The sequence below is a fragment of the Octopus sinensis genome, linkage group LG5, assembly GCF_006345805.1.
Source record: "Octopus sinensis linkage group LG5, ASM634580v1, whole genome shotgun sequence".
In the NCBI taxonomy this organism is placed as follows: Eukaryota; Metazoa; Mollusca; class Cephalopoda; order Octopoda; family Octopodidae; genus Octopus; species Octopus sinensis.
In genome coordinates, this window is record NC_043001.1 from 47,479,915 (window position 1) to 47,502,414 (window position 22,500).

The following is a 22,500-nucleotide window of genomic DNA, read 5'->3' on the forward strand; positions in this document are numbered from 1 at the left end:
GGAAGTCAGCTGCTCACTTGACCTTTGTATGGTAAGAAAAATATAGAGGAAATAAGACACCTTATGATTCACTGACAAGAAGTCTGCTAACTTAGCACTCTAAATATAACTAGTTTCTTTCATCTCCACAATAGTTTACGTTTTATAGTTGTGTTGTTTGAGCTGTTGAAGAGAAATGAAATTGCTGTTACATGGAATTGGTATGTTTTCTCGCAGATTAAACTCGGTGGGAACTCACTTTCCAATCCTCGGTATTCCTTATTTTGGATTATAATATAAAATAAGGAATACTGAGGATTGGAAAGTGAGTTCCCACCGAGTTTAATCTAGAAGGCGGCGAGCTGGCAGAAACGTTAGCACGCCGGGCGAAATGCGTAGCCGTATTTCGTCTGCCGTTACGTTCTGAGTTCAAATTCCGCCGAGGTCGACTTTGCCTTTCATCCTTTCGGGGTCGATAAATTAAGTACTAGTTACACACTGGGGTCGATGTAATCGACTTAATACCTATGTCTGTCCTTGTTTGTCTCCTCTGTGTTTAGCCCCTTGTGGGTAGTAAAGAAATAGGTATTCCTTATTTTGGATTATAACTGATAAAAGGCCACAGTTTATAAGGAAGGAAGAAAAACATTTTACTACGTTCCTGCCCCTTCTCTAGGCATAAGTAAAACGAAAGATTTAGCCGTCGTGGTAACCGCTTTGCAAAATCGGTTCGCCATGAGTTTTCTTCTAACTCCACTGTCAGAGTAGTAGCTATCATACAATGTATGTCACTTGGGGGCAACCCTTGATTTCTTCCCACCCGACTCCAGGCTCGCAAGCCTATACAGGCTTATACAGGAAACCTAAAAGTGCCGCTCCTATAAAAGCGTCGCCCGAGTGGTCCATACCCACTCGCCTCCTATCCCGCCAGCTATGCTCCTGCCTACTGTGTGGATTATAATTGATTTGTAACATCGACGCTATGTCGCAAATGTTGAAGAGAGAACAATCGATTAAATCGATTACTATTTAACTGGTATTTAATTAAATGACCCGAAACTATGAAAAAAGTAAAATACAGCACAACAGGATACGAATGTAGAAGATAAAGAAATGTAATTAAATAGCTGCAAGCTATTTTCTGTGTTGCTCTGTCGTTTATGCCACACACACACCGGCTTTTGTGTAGATGATAAGCGATAAGATTATATGTCCATCTTGTGTGTAAAGCTTTTAAACTACCAAGAAACGAGAGAAATAGTGTATTTAATTTCATGGACTTTCAAGCTCGACTGAAAGGAAATAGGGTGGCAAATTTGAGTTTTTAACTGTCATGCTGTGAAAAAGATTACCGTTAGAGATAGATGTAAATGTTATTTCAAATGATACTATCACTGTGTATAATGCTCTACATCAACGTTGACACAGCTGACTGTAAATATATATATATACGTAACCTTTACTTTACTAGTAACACATACATAATCGTTGGCTATTTTAGTGAGATGTAAAAGCCATATACATGTTATTAAAAGAGATGGTAGTTGCAATATTTGATTTCGATATCAGCTGCTGATCAGTTTACTTCGCTTAGGTAATTCTCTTGAGAAAAGCATGGAAGTTACACAACATAGTTTACCTTAGACCTTTGTAACATTGTAAGAAATTGAAGATTTGAGACGTAAGCCGAAAGAAGAAGGCTAGCGAAACTTATTTTTTTAGTGGGGAAGATATTAAGCGAGTAGTGGAAGAGAAACCTTAACTGCTATAATACATAAAAGATTGATCGAAATGATAGTTTCAAGGTGTGGACGAAATTGGAGAGAATTTGAGGTGAGTCTACTTAAAAGGTAATTTGCTTTCGCGGAATCAATCTTCTAAGAGGCATCCATAAACAAGAGAAATCACAAGACTGAGGATTATGTGGGCTTTCTAAAGAATACACGCATTCAGGGCTAACATATTTTTACCTTTCGAAAAGCAGTCCATCAATGCAGTTATAGTCACATTGAACACAAGCAATTTGTATGAGAGGTCACTGAGTGTAGTCTTAATGTAAACGGGATATCAGTTTGTACTTTCACGAATATAATCTTTTCTACTCTAGGCACAAGGCCCGGAATTTTGGGGGAAGGGGCTAGTCAATTAGATCGATCCCGATTCGCAACTGGTACTTAATTTATTGACCCCAAAAGGATGAAAGGCAAAGTCAACCTCGGCGGAATTTGACCTCAGAACGTAAAGACAGATGAAATACCTATTTCTTTACAACCCACATGGAGCTAAACACAGAGAGGACAAACAAGGACAGACGAACGGATTAAGTCGATTACATCGACCCCAGTGCATAACTGGTACTTATTTAATCGATCCCGAAAGGATGAAAGGCAAAGTCGACCTCGGCGGAATTTGAACTCGGAACGTAGCGGCAGACGAAATACTGCCAAACATTTCGCCCGGCGTGCTAACGTTTCTGCCAGCTCGCCGCCTTTATTTGATAAATGTTAAGCTGCTGGTCATATTTAAGAGGTTTTGTGATATACAGTAAATGTGTTGTCTTTTATCTTTTACTTCTCCCAGTCAAGAATCCATGAAGGATTCAATAGAACAAAGCGAGCCTAGTACTTAATTGCTTTAAAGTTAGTGCTTATTCTATCGTTCTCTTTTTGTCAATACCATACAGTCAATAAATACTGTTTAAGATATACATCTTTCTTTTCCTTGTTTCAGTCATCAGACTGCGGCTATGCCGGGGAACCGCCTTGAAGAACTTTTAGTCGAATGAATCGATTTTTCTGTTAAGCTTGAAACTTATTCTATCGCTAAGTTATGTGACCATAATCAATACGAGTTGTCAAGCGGTAGTGAGGGACAAACGCACGCACACACAGACACAGACACACACATACATACACACATACATACATACATACATACATACATACATACATACATACATGCATACATACCTATATATACACGCACAACGGGTTTCTTTCAATTTCTATCTACCAAATCTACTCACATGGCTTTGGTCTGCCCGAGTCTATAGACTGAGCCTGGAACCAGGTGGTCAGGAAGCAAGCTTCTTACCACACAGTCATTGATATTTATTTTACATGGCGCAGGCGTGGCTATGTAGTGAGAAGCTTGCTTCCCAACCACATGGTCCCACTGTGTGGCACCTTGGGCAAATGTTTTCTATTATAGTCTCGGGCCAACCAAAGCCTTGTGAGTGAATTTGGTAGACGGAAACTGAAAGAAACTCGTCGTATATATATGGAGTGGGGGTGCGCGCGTGTGTGTCTTTGTGTCTGTGTTTGTCCCCCCACCCCCACCATCATCTATCACTTGACAACCGGTGTTGGTGTGACTACGTCCCCGCAACTTGGTGGTTCATCAAAAGATTCTGTTCGGATAAGTACTAGGATTTTAAAAAAAAAAAAGAGTACTGGGGTGGATTTGTTCGGCTAGAACCCTTCAAGGCTGTGCTCCAGCATGGCCGCAGTCAAATGACTGAAACAAGTAAAAGAATAAAATAAAATAAGCTATCGGAATGATTGCAATGCAGTTTCTAAAGTTAATAAAATGAAGAAAATATATAATTAGTTGACCCTTGCCTTGAATTCTGCAAAGTATAGAATAGAATAGACTCAGAAGAAATTCGCTCCCACCCAGATGGTGAAACGAATTAGGTAGTAGAGTAGCAGATTTCGTTTCTTCGTAAATTACATGTGTATCCGGGTAACTGTTTAGTCTACTGACTACGTATAGTATTACACGCGTACGATGCGCGCGCGCATTAGCACACTCACACACTCGTGTAGCTGTTTATTTTTGTCTGAGTTTTTGATACGAAGATTTATCATTATACACTGATATATTCGGTCTTGTCTTCTTATTTTGGTTCTTATAGTTACATCATTTCGGCCGTTGTGCCTTCCAGCCTTTTTCAGGTACTGTCATATGCCGCAACACTCGAAATTGAAAAATTATTTACTGATAATTTAGATAATCTAATTATTATATAAGGCGCATGGCTCAATGGCTAGAGCGTCGGGCTCACAGTCATGTGGTAGAGAGTTCGATTCCCAGACTGGGCAGAGTGTTGTGTTCTTGAGCAAGACACTTATTTCACGTTGCTCCAGTTCACTCGGCTATATATACCTATTTCTTTATTACCCACAAGGGGCTAAACATAGAGGGGACAAACAAGGACAGACATAGGTATTAAGTCGATTACAGCCACCCCAGTGCGTAACTGGTACTTAATTTATCGACCCCGAAAGGATGAAAGGCAAAGTTGACTTCGGCGGAATTTGAATTCAGAACGTAACTGCCGACAAAATACCGCTAAGCATTTCGCCCGGCGTGCTAATGTTTCTGCCAGTTCTCACCAAGCTGTATCGGCCTTTGCCTTGGATAACATCGGTGGTGTGGAGAGGGGGAGGCTGGTATTCATGGAAAGAATTAAGGAAGCTATACTCATACACAGACTAGGGCCCCAAATTAACAACAGGCTGGAGGTTGGTAATCAATACATTATTTAGACACATCTGGATGCGTGTACGTTCATTTTTGATAATATGCTCATCTGTAGTTTATAACAAAAAAAGGGAAGAGAAGAGAAAAAAGAAAAGAAAAAGGAAGCTGCACGTATAATACGTAACTTAGAAGCAGCGCTACGGATGTATCAGCACACACGAGATTGAGACATGACCGACCTCACACACTTCTCACGAGGAATTCCGGAAGGAGCATCGTGAGGCCACTGCTGAGACGCTTCCACATAATAAAAAAGAAAAGCCTTTAGAAAACCGATTATAGCAGTGACTCCATCTAAGAATATCTGAAGAAGACATATTATTCCGAAATATCATATCAGACTATGGATGACTAAATTACAACAGGTATATAGCCCATCGTCTGTGTTATAGTGCATTGTTGTACCATTCAAAACTTTTTATTCTTTACACACACACACACACACACACACACACACACACACACACAAACATATATTATATATATATATATATATATATATATACATATATATATATATATATACATAGTGTGTGTGTGTGTGTGTGTGTGGTTGAAATTTATAGAAAAACAAAAGACGAAGACAAGTGCATGAACAACACCGCAAGTGTATTAGTTTGGCGCTCGGGAACATGAAAAAGTCTTTTACGTTTCGAGCCTATGCTCTTCAACAGAAAGGAATAGGAGGAAATAAACAGAGAGAGAGAGAGAGAGAGAAGAGAGAGAGAGAGAGAGAGAGGGAGAGAAGAGAGAGAGAGAGAGAGAGAGAGAGAGAGGGAGAGAAGAGAGAAGAGAGCGGAGAGGAGAGAGAGAGAGAGAGAGAAGAGAGAGGGAGAGAGAGAGGAGAGAGAGGGAGAGAGAGAGAGAGAGAGAGAGAGAGAGAGAGAGAGAAGAGAGAGAGAGAGAGAAAGAGAGAGAGAGAGAGGGAGAGAGAAAGAGAGAGAGAGAAAGAAAGAGAGAGAGAGAGAGAGAGAGAGAGTGGGAGAGAGTATGAAAAAAACTTCTAAATTTCAGCGGTCCAGCTTATATATATATATATATATATATATATATAACAGTTAACCTTTTGCACCTGAATGAAGTAGCCCAAATTCTGCATTATCTTTAATGAACCTTTCGCATTTCTCATTAATGCAAACATGTAAATAACTTATTTATTATTAAATCCGATAATATGAGCTATTTACATGTTTGGGGGATACTGAAATAAATCTGTCGTGATATTTTGATGTTTATTGTTAAAAAAAAAAGTTGATCATTCTAAGTTGGTGCTCCCGAATGGGCACAGTGAAATGCCTGAAAGGTGTAAAAGAATAAAAGAATAATATTTCTCCGTCATTTATATTTTTATATTCTCCTTATTCTTTTCTCGTGTATATTACTACATACTCTATATGGTTTGTACAATGACATACTAAGGAGCGTTTTTATGAGTACTACCGGATTACATGAATCCATATATCATGACATTATATATATATGCATACACACACAAGCAACACATATATACACATAGATACATATATACATATATGTGTGTGTGTGTGCATATGTATATATGTACGTGTGTCTTTGTGTTTGCGTTTGTCCCCACCATAGCTTGACAACCTTTGTTAGTTTGTTTACGTCCCCATAACTTATCGGTTCGGCAAAAGGGACCGACAGAAAAAAGGATCAGATCTAAAAATAACTACAGGGGTCGAATTATATACTTTAGCGGCCATCATTCAGAATCGAGATTGTCTTGCTAGCTTGTACTATGCTTTCACTAATTGTATTAGGTGTCTGTGGAGTTGCGCATAGGTACAGACATGAAGGCGACATTGAATGATGGAGTCCTACATATAAATATCAAAGTCTGAGATTAAAAAAAAAGAGAAGAAAGAAGAAACAGGCTGCATATTCCCAGCTGGAATGTTTTTGATTATGTCTTTTCGATTAAGGCTGATTTGCAACTTCACAACAATTGAATATATTTCTGTTCAATCACAAAAGAATTTCGAAGCTTACTATTCATTGTTCGATTTGTACTGTGAGAGACTTGAAGAAACTATTTTCCGACAAAAAGATTAGATTTTTGTATCTAAAGTATGATATTATAGACAAGCTCCACACCGATATAGATAACTACTACTTTATGAATTCTATATATATGAGATTGTGTGTGAACGTAAAACTATAAATATACACGACATATATTTTATTTCCATTGGGTAAAATTCGGTTAGCCCAAACACATCTATATGTATGTCAAGGCCCATGATTTCGGGGAGGGGCTAAGTGTCAATTATATCGAACCCAGTACTCAACTGATACTTATTTTATCGGCTCCTAAAGGATGAAAGGCAAAGTCGAACTCGGTGGAATTTGAATTCAGAAAGTGAAGACGGACGAAATGCCGCTAAGCATTTCGTCCGATGTGCTAAAGATTCTGCCGGCTCACCGCCTTAATAGTAGAAAGAATATTCTTTTCTACTCTAGGTACAAGGCCCGAAATTATTTGGGGAAGGGGGCCATTCGATTAGATCGACCCTAGTATGCAAATGGTACTTAATTTATCGACCTCGAAAGGATGAAAGGCAAAGTCAACCTCGGCGGAATTTGAACTCAGAACGTAAAGACAGACGAAATACCTATTTCTTTACAACCCACAAGGGGCTAAACACAGAGAGGACAAACAAGGACAGACGAACGGATCAAGTCGATTACATCGACCCCAGTGCGTAACTGGTACTTATCATTTAATCAAACCCGAAAGGATGAAAAGCAAAGTCGACCTCGTCGGAATTTGAACTCAGAACGTAACGGCAGACGAAAAACCGCTTAGCATTTCGCCCGGCGTGCTAACGTTTCTGCCAGCTCGCTGCCTTTAGTAGATAGAATATTAATATTAATGATAAAAGGTGGTGAGTTGGCAGAGTCGTCAGATCGTCAAAAATACGCGCTGCTGAATTTATTCCGCCTCTTTACGCTCTGCGTTCCAATTTGTACCCTTCATCTTCCACCCTGGAGAGGGGGGGTCGATGTAATAAAGTACAACAACTGGAGTCGATTTAATTGACTAAAACCCTCTCGTCTAAAATTGCTGGCCTTGTGCCTAAATTAGGAACTGTTTTAAGATGTTGAACGGGCAGAATTTTTAGAAAAATGCCGAGTAGGTTTTCTTTCGTTCTGAGTTCTAATTCCGCCAAAGTAAACTTTGCCTTTCATATCTCCGAGTTTAATAAAATAATGTACCAGTCAAGTAACGGGATCACTGGTATCAGATAACCCGCTCCTCTTAAAATAATTGGTCCTTTGCCTAAATTAGAAACTCATATTAAAGATATAAACTCTTTCTCACAATACACCCTCTTTTATCTTCTATACCAAATTGATTCCACCAACGACGGATAAACAAACGTGGACGATAAAGTCGTTAACTCACGAACTTAGCCGTCATACTGTTTGATACTTCCACCACATAGCTATTAGATCCTTTTAGTAGAGAGTTCACTCTGTTATAACCGCTCAAACTATATCCCCACTCTAAGAATAGAATCCTAAATATCTTGATGTGCTGCACCCTATTAAAGCTAGCTTTGTTTCATGGATTCTCACCGCCACCAACAGTTTCGTAGGATCCGAAAAGGTCACGGGCATTAACTTTTTTCTCTCTCCGAATAAATACTTCATCACCTCCTGCCTGACGCACATCATTCCTCCGCCACCCCATAAATAAAATTCTCTAAAATATCCTTCAATAAGAAACAAGGCAACAAAGTTTCATCCAAAGATTCCAAAATACAAGCAAAATACATCTCAAGGAAAGAAAAGTATCATAACACAGTCACGTTCACTTGTCCCCTTCGAATGCTAGCTTCTACAAAAACTTCATCGCAACCACATGTTTTACATGCCTTACACATCATCATTGCTTAAGTCTACATCTTAGTCATCATAGTAATATAAATACCTCATTGCATTTCAGGAACAGAGATTACTTCCGCCATGAACAGTTTCTAAATCTAGGCAAAAGCACAACACTACAAAACGGCACACGTTACATATAAATATTGTAAACAGTATTTAGAATGTTTACTGAAAGACAAGCTTTATTTCTCTTTGAATCACCGTTCATCTAATGTTCACCTCTGAGTTCCTTCAGCTGAACTTGGTATTGAATCAGCACGTTTGATGTGCTAATTGAATACTACTCCTAATTAAACCTACTCAATGGCATATCTTATTTCTCGCCGTTTCTGAACATCAGAGTAAACATTTTATTCAATCCTTAATCTCTAGAAATATATCCTTGGAATTTTTCTATACCCACGAATTTCTCAAAACAACATGCACGAATTCAAATTGAACATAAATTATACTAATTATTTATTGTTGTGTTCAGTATTCAAAAATTCGAAACAGACGTGGACGAAAACAGTTTATTTCAACCGAATAAACTCTAAGACTTAAGAGTAACTTCCTGAACCTATTTTTATCAGGACGATGATTCGCTTGTTACTGATACTTTCTCTAAAAATACGGATTTCTAACAAAGGTACAAGACCACATGTTTTACTCAAAGATATCGTTGATTAAACCAACTACTGCACTGTTACGTATTTTCCGAACTCGAAATAAGCGGTGGGGGTGGAGTAAATCTAAATACACATAATTAAATCCTGCAAGATACTGTTCATCACAGTCCCCAATTCTTTTATACATTGCTCTCTTGCTGGCAATTATACGATATCAATGCAAACAAGTGTATGCTGCACCAAAAACCAATATGAGAGTTTACAAGAGTTTACGAGATACTAACTACCGCAAGATAGTTTGCTCTAACAGAACATCCATGGTTAAGTGTGAATAAATATTACCTCTCGGTATTACTATTGCCTCTGTCGCTAATGAATATATCAATGCTTCTACTCTAAACTTCATTGAGATTGAGAAATTTATTCAATGCAAAATATTTACAAAGAATGGCAAGGGTAACTGTTTACTCAGAATTTGACGAGTAAGCAATTCAAAACTAAAAAAAAAGGTAGGGATATTGTGAAAGACCGTCGTATAAAATTCTAAATTAGTACTCCTTGTATTGTTGATTAAATTGCTTACTTCATTTGCAGTTGGTTGACCATCTTAATAGTAATCCTATTTCCAACTGTGATAAAAGAGAGTCCTTGAGGTGTACGTCATAGTTAAATGAAGTACAATAACATAGGCCGCAAATGTGAAAAGTAGAATTATCGAACATAGCTAACGATAAAATAGCAGTGGTTAAAAGTGTAGCATTTGTACAAGGTTGACTATTTACTAATAGGAGATCTTAAAGATAAAATCATTTCTTTAAACTCCTATATTAGCTTGAACATTTTATACGAATTACCAACATTTATAGAAGCATTTAGCAATGATAATATTCAACAAAAATTATCACATGCAACACAAAGGAATTTCTAGAGCGATGTTAAAAACAAATTGGGAAATGTTTGGCAATGAACGCATAGTCATAAACTAAACTAACGTTTTTTGTTTACCAGTCAATCTAATAATCACCGAGAAGGCTGAAATTCAATACTGAAAAATCAATAATTTTGTTATATTTTACAAAAATAAATCCAAGTCTTCAAACAAATGTGAGAGGAGAAAATTATTTACAGATTATAAAAAAAGTTTTGCGAAAGAGAAAAATTAAAAAAGAAACACGAAACCAAAGAGAATGTAGGGTCGTAGAGAAGGAGGGGAAGGAGAGAGAAATAGAAAAAAAGTTTGTGAAATGGCAATGAAAGTGAATGATGCACTGATGCAGAGATAATAATTTATCAACATCATTGTAATCAAATATGATGTGACTCATGAATGAATAGGTTGACTACATTAAGATTCACGTCTCTGTCAAATACGGGGGTAAGGGTAGCAAAAATTCAATTACGTTTAAGACACACGACAAAATAAAACAGATATGTTGTGGGTGAGTTAGTAGCTCTTGTTGCTTCAGTAGGCGAAAGTATATTTCCATGTAATTATGCATAGGCAAAAAAAGAAGTGCTAAATAATTTCAAATGTGTATAACACATGTAATAATGTGCTTTCCTTAAGGATGTCTTTCATTTGTGTCTATCGTCTCGTAGCCACACGTAATTTCTATAGACGTTGATGGAGTGGGGGGTTTTGTTTAGATTAAGATGAATAGTTGTGAATTAAAAATTGCAGGTTAAGTTTCTAGATATAAACATCTTTACTTGTTTCGGAATAAGTTTCAAGAGGTGCGTGCTATAGGTTATATTAAGAGAAACAGTAAAAAAAGAATGAAATGGTTTCGTTCTTTTCCTACTGTTTTTTAATGTATATATATATATATATATATGTGTGTGTGTGTGTGTGTGTGTGTGTGTGTGTGTGTGTGTGTGTGTGTGTGTGTGTGTGTGTGCGCGTGTGAGTGAGTGTTTGTGTTTGTCCACCCCACCATCGCATGACAACCGATGTTGGTGTGTTTACGTCCCTGTAACTTAGCAGTTCGGCAAAAGAGACCGATAGAATAAGTATTAGGTTTACACCGAATAAGTCCTGGGGTCGATTTGCTCGACTAAAGGCGGTGCTCCAGCATGGCCGCAGCCAAATGATTGAAGCAAATAAGAGAATAGAAGAAAAGAGTTAAGAATAACTTAGCACGCAGCTCTTGAAACTTATTCCAAAATTTTAAGTAAAATCCCTTAATAAAAATGAATATTTATGCTCATACAGCGTTTCACAACAATATTTTGAAAGGATTTTCATTGTTATTATTTTACTAGTCGCTCCAAGCTTCCAGCTGGCAGAATCATTAACACACCGCTACAAAATGCTTCGCGATATTACTTTTGGATTTACGATCTGAGTTCAAATACTGCTGAAGTTGACTTTGCTTTCATCTCCCCCGTCTATTTTTTCTTTCTGGAGCTCTGGGGTTGGTATAATAATCCACTCAGCTCCTCCCCTAAAATTGCTGGCCAAAGTTTAAAACTGTCGTTTTTCTTCCAGCTTGGGTTGGAAGCAGGGTGGCGATGTTTATGTTCTTTGTAGATCTGCCAAGACCGATGGAACTGATACATCTAACATTTCGTTTAAACTGTTGCAAGAGGATATTTGTAGGAAAAGCATTTTCAGGCAGAGAATTCCGGAGGGCTGGCGTTTTTTTGTTCTTGGAGGGATGGGGCGTCGTAATTAGCGCAGGACCAAGGAGAGTTGGACACAATGTGGGTATCAAGGGAAGGAAATGGTAGTGAGATAGGAGTGTTCAATGGCATGCGATCAGCCAGCTCCAAGAAAGAGAGACCACTATTGCAGTGATAGAACAGACTAAGAGAGGAGACGGCATTGTTTCTAGGACAGAAGTTAGACTAAGTTTGTGAGCAACTTCATGAAATCGTTTTAGTGAATTTTGTTTGGATGAGGCCTATCACGTCTGTGTGTGTATCTGTACCATTGTCCCAGATGTAGAAACATTATGGGCCTCACCTGAGCTTCATCGCGAGTAAGTAGATGTTGGGGGTTAAAATACTTTCAGGCTCTGAAGATAAAATTCAGTCTTTGAGATGCAGTATTTCCTATGTTGATTAAGTTGCTTAAAATACATGAACAGTATTGAGTAGAAATGCGTTGGAAATCAACTTAATTAAGTTTCGTGCATACAGTTATCCAGCATGTTTTAATTAAATATTTTGCTAATCTAAGACTAGTTTTAGAATATTATTTAGATGTCTATTATGTATATATTTCTAAGTAGGTCACAAAATTTGTAGGAAAAGAACACAATCAATTGAATCAACGTCTATACTTTTCCGATAATTATTTTATCGATCTCAGAGGAATAATACAAAACAAAATAAACTTTTTTTCACCCCTTTGGGATCCACATAATAAGCACCAATCATATACTTGAGTCCATATTTATGACCTTGTATCAGAAGAAAAGAAATCAATATTTGGATATTGATTACGAGAGGCGGTCAGCAGGGTTAAATTTTCAAGGTAGAATTCGAAACTTTATTTTAAAGGATTTAAGAAGCAAGATGTAATTTGCAGTCGAACATCTGTTATCATAAATATTTTATCATTTAAAAACTGTCACAAGTAAAAGTTCTGACGCCACTTATGAATTTTTACATACCCAACTAATTTTCCGTTGAGATATCATTAAACATAGCGATTTCAAATTTTGGCACAATGCCGGCAATTTCGGGGGAGGGGGTTAGTCGATTATATCAACCTCCAGTGTTCAACTGGTACTTATTTTATCGACTCCGAAAGGATGAAAGGCAAAGCCGACCCCGATGGTATTTGAACTCAGAACGTAATGATGGGAAATGCCGCTAAGTATTTTGCCCGGCGTGCTAACGATTTTGCCCGACGTGCAAACGATTCTGCCAGCTTGCTGCCTTACATATCGTTAAGCATACTAGCAATTGAGTTCATATTGTAGAACCATAATATTTATGACAATTTCTAATATTGGCAGAATATTTAAAATTTGGTGGAAGATAAAGACATGACTTATACGTGTTTTATGGACATGACTGATCACGGTGCGATTTGTTCTTTTGAAATATTTATAAAAGATATGTGACGACATATTACATTGGTTTTGAAATTCTTGGAATAAGGTTTCCGAATGTCTACCTTAAAAAAAAATACTATCGGATCTAGCAGCAGTACCCCGCCTTGTCCGAGTTTGTTAATACCTATAATAAATGCAATCACATGGAATAACCATATTTTGAATAAATTACTTTAAAAATTGGTCAGTGGTGATTCACTCAGACAAGCAATTCCAAAGATGGTCCAAGTTGAGCTTTATAAAGTGCACAAAAATATTAAACGAATAGAACTTAAATGTCGCAACTCTATAGTGGAAGCACTCCGTCGGTTACGACGACGAGGGTTCCGGTTGATCCGAATCAACGGAACAGCCTGCTCGTGAAATTAACGTGTAAGTGGCTGAGCACTCCACAGACACGTGTACCCTTAACGTAGTTCTCGGGGAAATTCAGCGTGACACAGAGAGTGACAAGGCCGGCCCTTTGAAATACGGGTACAACAGAAACAGGAAGTAAGAGTGAGAGAAAATTGTGGTGAAAGAGTACAGCAGGGATCACCACCATCCCCTACCGGAGCCTCGTGGAGCTTTAGGTGTTTTCGCTCAATAAACACTCACAACGCCCGGTCTGGGAATCGAAACCGCGATCCTATGACCGCGAGTCCGCTGCCCTAACCACTGGGCCATTGCGCCTCCACCGCAACTCTATAACCCCCTTTCTAAATACATAACCCTCTGCTATATTTCGGCTACCTTGTCGTAAAACTATAGCCTACAAATTGTAACATACATACGTATATACATGCATGCATACATACATACATACATACATACATACATACGTACGTACGTACGTACATACATACATACATACATACATACATACATACATACATACATACATATGACGTATGGAGGTACAGTTACTTTTCTACATTAAAATCAGATTTAATTAAGCTGACAGTCGTTTATGATTGAAATTACTACATTAACTGAAGTAACTTTAATGCTAACAATATGAATGAATTATACAAAATAAAAGAATTGTGATAGAAAGAAATAAGCAAAGATTAAAACAAGGTGTTGTCATTTTTCAATCTTTAATATTTTCACTTGTTTCATTCACTGAATTACGGCCATGCTGGGTTGAAATAACATCCTAATATATAACTGAATGTAATAAATTGAGAGACTCAAATTTTTGTATGTCACCGGCAATTTCTGACTCACTGTCATTATCATTTAACCTCAAATACGGTGACACTATCAACAATAATTTTATCTATAAATTCACTGAGTAAAATATGAAAAGAAAGGGTTCGTGCACAGACTACCACTGTATCGACCAGACAATCGGATGTTGTTATACACCGCTTGTCACAATGCACTTCCTCGTATTGTTGTTACACTCGAATGCCCCATCCCACCGCCGGCTAGGCAAGCTGAAAGGAAGACCAGTCCGTCGTTGGGTTACCCATTTACAGCTGAATGGACTGGTGCAAAGCGAAATGAAGTATTTTCTCAAGAACATAACACACCGCCAGTTTGGGAATCGAAACCACGTTCTTGTGATTGTGAGTGCAACACCTTAACCACTAGTCCATGCACCTTCACGCATACATTATAAGATTACTAAAATGTCTTCTTGAAATGAATTTGTCTCCATGCGTTATCTGAACGAAACACTTTTATAAGGGAATCGATTACTCTTTTACTTGTTTCAGTCATTTGACTGCGGTCATGCTGGAGCACCGCCTTTAGTCGAGCAAATCGACCCCGGGACTTATTCTTTGTAAGCCCAGTACTTATTCTATCGGTCTCTTTTGCCGAACCGCTAAGTAACGGGGACGTAAACACACCAGCATCGGTGGTCAAGCAATGCTAGGGGGACAAACACAGACACACAAACACATACACACACACACACACACACACACACACACACACACACACACACACACACACACACACACACATATATATATATATATATACATATATACGACAGGCTTCTTTCAGTTTCCGTCTACCAAATCCACTCACAAGGCATTGGTCGGCCCGGGGCTATAGCAGAAGACACTTGCCCAAGATGCCACGCAGTGGGACTGAACCCGGAACCATGTGGTTGGTTAGCAAGCTACTTACTACACAGCCACTCCTGCGCCTAATTGTTTAAATTGAATACATATATTACTTTGTGAAAGAGAAATTTAAGGAACAGACGCAAACACAGAAATCAATAGCATAAACAATCTCAGTTCTCTAGTTTCTGTGTTAATCACATTACATTCCTTGATCTTTATTTAGCGATTCTTGGGTAAATATGATTCCTAATATAGTTATGTACTTGGGTGTTATTTTTTAATAGGCTCAAACACTGTAGGGAGAGGAAAAAATGGGAAGTTTTAAGGTTCATTACTTTGCCAAAAGCATTAGCGATGTGGGTGGAACGAAATAGAAAGACTGGGAATTGAAAGTGGGTTGTGAACCGAATTTACCTGGAGTTAATCTATGCTCTTCAGTGCGAAACACTAGTCATTCGTTTGAATATTAATCAATATTAATTAACTAATGATCTCAGACTGTCAAAACATTAACAGAGTAATTCGTCTTGATCAACTGATCAAGTGCTTTATGTCATGGAGTGTTATACCAGCACAACTGGATCAATTAGAAAATAGCTAAAGAGCTAAAGACAATAATTGGTTATAACCAAAGCTAAAATAGTCAGCGTAAATGTTGATTATACTCTGGTAAACTTTGAACAAATGGATCTATGACTAAAAGCGTGACATTCCAGTATTTTGCTTTTTAGATTGTGTATCGTTGTCCAATATGTACTTCCATTTTAAAAAATGATAGCGAGTTATTTGAGAAAGATTTTCGCAACTGTTTCTTGCAAGTCGAGTGACCACTAAATGGTTCTCTCAGTGACTTAACGATCAGATGTTTAATGTGTGACCTGAAATTAAGTCGACTGCTTTCCTTTTTTAAGTGTACCATTGAATCACGGATCAACAGAAATTCACGAAGTCAGTCTGATCCCAAACATAGAAGTATATATGAACAATCACACCGAATCCTTTGATTTCTTTTTTCTATTCACAAAATGAAAATTCTGGTATCTATTATAATTTCATATACGTACGACCGAAATTTTTGATATTTTTTCTATTTTTGTTGATAGAAGTATATAAGCCCTAGTAGTGATTACAAGACATTATTTGTATTTGTTTAATCGACCCGGAATCGTAATAAAATTGAATGCAACGAAATTTATATTAAGGCCTTAAAAAGATGGTGGAGTTGAACTGGATGATACAATATGGTCTTTTGCAACAAGATCACAGTCTATTAGTTCAAATTTACAACATGTCTCTAAATAAGCTAATTTACTCCTCGAACAATATGATAATTTCTAGCAAAATAGTTTGCAATGGTTTGACATTTGGCCCTCCGCCAATAAAGTTTTAGCACTGATCAATGGATCCTGATAGTCATGGTAGGATAACTTTTATTTACAAGCACTAAGCAAGATTCTACAATACATTCAGTTTGGCGTTACTAATATAGACTAAAATTACCTAAACCCCTCTTAATAAAATTTAGGAAAAGTACACATAAAAGTTCTTATAAAAATTATGTTACGTGATTCAACGTAACAGATGAATGGCTCGACTTTTTGTCGTTTTCAGCGATTCCTGATTCGATTTTCAACTGTCATTATCATCTGTTGCAAACGTAGTTAACACGAACAAGAATAATTTCATCTATTAATAACTGAGAAAGATATTAGATGATTTGTAAAATTCTACAAGTTCATGTAAGATCAAATAATCAATTAGGAATGTAAAAAATTCATAACTGACGTCAGAAGATGCAAATCATCTGATGAAAATTTTCTTAAACACACTAAGGAATCCCGTTCCTAATTGCCAACATGTTGAATTACTTCCATTAGTTCATATATTCTAGAGTATTAATCAAGATATCATCATTTTATACATTTCCTGCCCTACACGCATTATATATTCTTTCACCGTGAGTGTACATTGAATATACTACATATTTTAGTTTTAACATTTCATGTCAAAGTCAAAAATAAAAAAATAAAATTAGTGTACGAGTCCGTCAAATATAAACGAAATTAAAACTACGTTCAGACAATATATTAAAAATATCATCGAGATGTCTTATATCCTTTTACATTTTACTTGTTTCAATCATTTGACTGCAGCCATGCTGGAGCACCGCCTTGAAGGGCTTTAGTCGAACAGATCGATTCCAGAACACATTTTAAGCCTAGCACTTATTCTGTTGGTCTATTTTGCCGAACCGCTAAGTTACAGGGACGTAAACATACTAACTCCCGTTGTCAAGTGCTGTTGGGACACACACACACACACACACACACATATATGACAGGCTTCTCTCAGTTTCCGTCTACCAAGGATTTGATCGACTAGAAGACACCTGCCCGCAAAGTACTGAGCAGTGGGACTAAATATGCAACCATGCGGTCGGGAAGCAAGTTTTATACTTAGACTTTAAGATTAGCAAAAAGATTTTAAATATTGACTTGTTATTCGAATGTAATACACATCAAGATAGCAATTCTTTATTTGAATGGAATATACATATTTTTTTTTTCATTCTGAAGGGAATGTTAATGCAGGAATGCTGACGTAGAATGTATGCAAAGCATAGGGAATTTCAGTTTTCTACTTCCTAAGTTAATCATATTACTTTCTTCATCTTTCTTTTTGGAAATAAACGATCCCTATTCTACCAACAACTAGGATTACCAAATACCAAATATAATTGTACACATGAGTATTATAATTTCTTACACTGCACAGGTAACTTATACACTAAGAGGAAAAGAAATAGGAAGTTGCGTGGTTTATGTCTTTGATGTATATATATATATATATATATGTGTGTGTGTGTGTGTGTGTGTGTGTGTGTGTGTGTGTGTGGTGTGTGTGTTTGTGTGTATATATACATATATATATATGTATATGTATGTATGTATGTTTGTATATGTATATATGTTTGTATTTTCTATTTGTGTGTGTGTGTATGTGTGTGTGTAGGGGTGTAGGTAGGACGGTGTGTACGTGGGAATGTGTATGTTATGGGGTAAGTGAAATAAATCAGGTACAAGTGGGAACTGAAACTGGATTGTGATTTTACTTTACCTGGAGTTAATCTTGTGTTTTAAAGCTAAACAGTAGCCACACATATTCATATTAATCAAACCAATAAACTTATGATACATAATTAATTAGTCTGTAAAACTGACCAATCGTTTTGTAACATGGATTCTTCAGGTGCATACTCCAACTGATTGGGGTTCATAACCTGGGCGATGGCATCCACTTGGAGGATTTTACGAGCTTACAAAAGGGTGAAAAATTTTTCGGAGGCAGAAGTACTGTGTGTTTAGAGACTTCATGATATTTCTCAGAAAGCAAATATTTGAAACATATCCTTAAAAAAAAACCTTTCTCGGCATCAGAATACGAGTAAGACACTGTGTTGTCGGTGAGGAGAGAACATGATTAATGATGCGCTAAGATCCAATATAATTTCGTTAATAAATCCTTGACTTATTTGGAAATTTGCGTCAAAATTTAATACAGGGAACACAAGTTCATGAAAATACCTAAAGAGAAGAACATGGTAGATAGGGTAATACATTTACAGCACGAAATTAGCTTCCGTTTGATTCAAATATATATGTATGCGTATGTATATATGGGATGTATGTATGTATATATGTATGTATGTATGTATGTATGTATGTATGTATGTATGTATGTATGTATATATGTATGTATGTATGTATGCATGTATGGTATGAGAGTACGTGTCTCTCTGTAAGAATTTATGTATGGACGTGCATGTTTATCTGTGGGCGTGTGTGTGTATTTTGTATTTGTATATGTGTGTTGGTGTGTAGGTAGGACTGTGTGTATGTGCAAATGTGTGTGTTTTGGGGGCAATGTTTACCTCTTTTTTTAATCGTGAGGAGGGAGAGCGTTTATAAAATGCCATAACGTGAAAGGGGCCACTAGGGTTTAAAAAGGGCAAAGATAACTGAATTTAGAAAATACTTCAATGACAGAGACTGTTGCCAAAGCTGAAACGTCAACAACAAAAGTTGACAGCAAAAACGTGAGAACTAAAAAAACAACTGTTTTCCTTCTTAAGCTTGTTATTACATCACAAACTTATATGGATTTAAAAAGTGAAATTTAATCCTGTTAATATCTCGCTGCTAAACTAATCCTAATGTTTGAAATTTGAAGAGTCTAAGAAAAATATAGACACCTCCACTACTTCTTCAACAACAGCAGAGAAGACATTTTCTGGTATTAATGTTCAGTTTAATATATTAGCACAAAGTTGATTTATGGCTCTAGAAAGTTATTGGTACTTATTGTATCGACACTGAAAGGCGAGAGATAGAATCGATACCTGTTTGATCTAAACCAGAGCTCATTAAAGATAAATGGACGAGTGGATATAGTTTTGCACTACCAGATCATGTGAGTTCAGATCTGCACTCGGCATCTTTGGTGTGTGTCCGGTTCGGATAAATGACTAAACACACTTCACTCCGGAACCTGTGAAAAAGTTATATGCGAAAAGCTGATACCCTATCCAGAAATAAGATTACCTCTTTTCTCCAAAAAGATTAAAAATGAAACTGTCATACACTTGTAAAATTTATATAATACCGGACTGAGCAGATTAATAAGTGACACATAGTTTTGTTACCATCAGTAATGTTTGATTCGATTTACAACTATATCTTAACATCACAGCTGATATTTTTGTTGTAAAACATGCTAGCACTTAGAATAATAATTTCATCCATATATAAATATTTACGAATTTTTAGATACAAAACAAAATTAAATTTCTATTAAAAAAATCATATAAAATGAAAGAATCAATAACAAAATTTTTAAATTCGTAACAGACACCAGAAGAATTTAAATTAGCAAATTAAAATTTCTTTCAAAACTGGGCTTCCATGCTAATAAGACAACGTGGTAGATTCCAGTTGTTCATACATTCTAGTGTTGTATATATAAATATATTCAAGGTTTGGTAATTGCCGAAGAAGAATATATACGAGAATAGTGCATAAACGAGAACGGATTAAGATAAAGAAGTAGCGAACATACCTGAAAACCAACATTCAATGGTTAGGGGCAGGGTGATGTAAGCTTGCTTCTCTATAGCTTACTGCCAAGAAATATATGATAAACATTTCACGAATGCTACATTAGGTAAGATAGTGTTTCCAGAACCTTCTCTAAGAACTAGAGACGACTATAGCCAACCAGATGAGTAAGTAGTAGGTAGTTTCAGAGCAATGTTATTTGTATAGTCGCTCCACCACTACCACTCCCAAAAGCCGCAAAAAGAAGAAAGATATTCAGGTTAACTAACACGATACATATAATATATTAGTTATTTTCTTCTTCAAACCCAAATTCACAAATGTCTAGAAATTTCTTTGGAACAGCATTCCAACATCGAAAATGTTATGCTATCCAGATCCGAAATTATATGTGTGCATGTGTGTGTGTGTGTGTGTGGTGTGTGTGTGTGTGTGTGCACGTGTTTGTACTTGGATATGTGTGTCTGTGTGCAGACGCATTTGCGGATGTCCGGGTGCATGAGCAATTTCTAGAACCAACCAACATTTTACAATGGTCTACAGGCGACTATGTATCTACTTTAACTTCCTTCTTCATAGGAACGCTATAAATAAATTCTATTGTCATTCAGATACATACATACATACATACATACAGACTTACATACATACATACATATACACATACATACATTACACACACATATACATACATATACACATACATACATTACAAACATACACATATATATACATATATACATACATACATACGTACTTTACATAATATATACATACATACATACAGACAAACAGACAGATCAGTGAAAAAGAAAACACCTATGCTGAACTATCCAGATTACAAGTTCAGATTTATACCTGTAATTATTGGGGTCCTGGGATATGTAACACACTGCCTAAATACCAATCTTGAGAAATTTGGCTTCTCAAAACCAGAAAGGAGAAAGCTAATTCAAAGACTACAGATCCAATCCATCACTGGAATGTAAAAATCTGTAAAACTTTCCAGAAATTTATTATTTAAATATACATGAGCATGTCTATATATGCAACTATATGCATGAGAATACATACATAAAACATACAAATCTGCACTTACATAAATAAATACATACATACATACATAAAAAAATACAAACATACATAATACATACATACAAGCAAACAAAAATACCCTATTGTTGATGTTGAAATTCTAATGAAGGAGCCTTGGATCTAGGTTAGAAACCGGTTCTTTCTCTATTGGCAAGAACGCTTGAAATAAACTGAATAATGACATACATACACATATGATACATACACGCACACACATACATACATGCATACATACATGCACGCACACATACATTCATACATACATATACACATATCAGCATTCATACATACACACGCACACACAATACATTTATACATACATATCTATTTGCCTCACTATACATTTCTTTCTCTCTTCATACCTCTCTCTCTCTCTCTCTCTCTGTTTGTCTGTCTGTCTGTCTGTCTGTCTATCTATCCATCCATCCATCCATCCATCCATCCATCCATCCATCCATCCATCCATCCATCTATCTATCTATCTATCTATCTATCTATCCTTCCTTCCCTCCCTCACTTACTCAAAGACAGCAACACATTCACATCTCAATTTCAAAACGGTGGTTTACACTAAATCTTACAGAAGAAAATACACACACATTAAATTTTTTCTGGGTCTTTGTATAAATTTTGGTTCTGTGTAGACGAACTAAACTACCCAAGACGGTCGTGTCAAGTTTTTGAAAACTGACTTTTTCTTTCTAAGAACGGAAAGTCAGATCTAATGACAACTGTAAGAGGGTACGGCCACCTGTTATTTTAAGGAATTGTCCCACTTTCCTCTCCAACACGTAATCGCGTTCACTCCTGACACATCAAAATTAGAGAAATGCTAGCCTTTAATAGCTAACTTGTCGTAAGTATGCACAAGTAGGCATATACACACTTTCGTGTTGTGTGTGTGTATGTGTACACTTAGCATACATGTACACGTACAAAAACACAATTATATATATACACATACATATATATCTGTATATATATGTATGTGTATATATATATATATATATATATATACATAAATATATATTATTTTATCGACCACGATATACATGTATATATATATATATATATATATACTAGCAGTATCGCCCGGCGTTGCTCAGGTTTGTAAGGGAAA

The 22,500-nt window shown here is 36.6% G+C and overlaps 1 protein-coding gene across 4 annotated transcripts in view; it reads right to left on the minus strand.

The window, feature by feature from the left end:
- LOC115212003 (major egg antigen) overlaps positions 1 to 22,500 on the minus strand; it is a 191,358-nt gene that overhangs the window by 150,114 nt on the left and 18,744 nt on the right. Inside the window, exon 1 of one of the 4 annotated variants that reach the window (XM_029780790.2) lies at positions 20,287 to 20,435. The exons of the other annotated variants lie outside the window; for them this stretch is intronic. The gene's annotated coding sequence lies outside the window, so the exon portion shown is untranslated. Of the gene's footprint in view, positions 1 to 20,286; positions 20,436 to 22,500 lie in introns of those variants that run through there. 4 annotated transcript variants of the gene reach the window in all.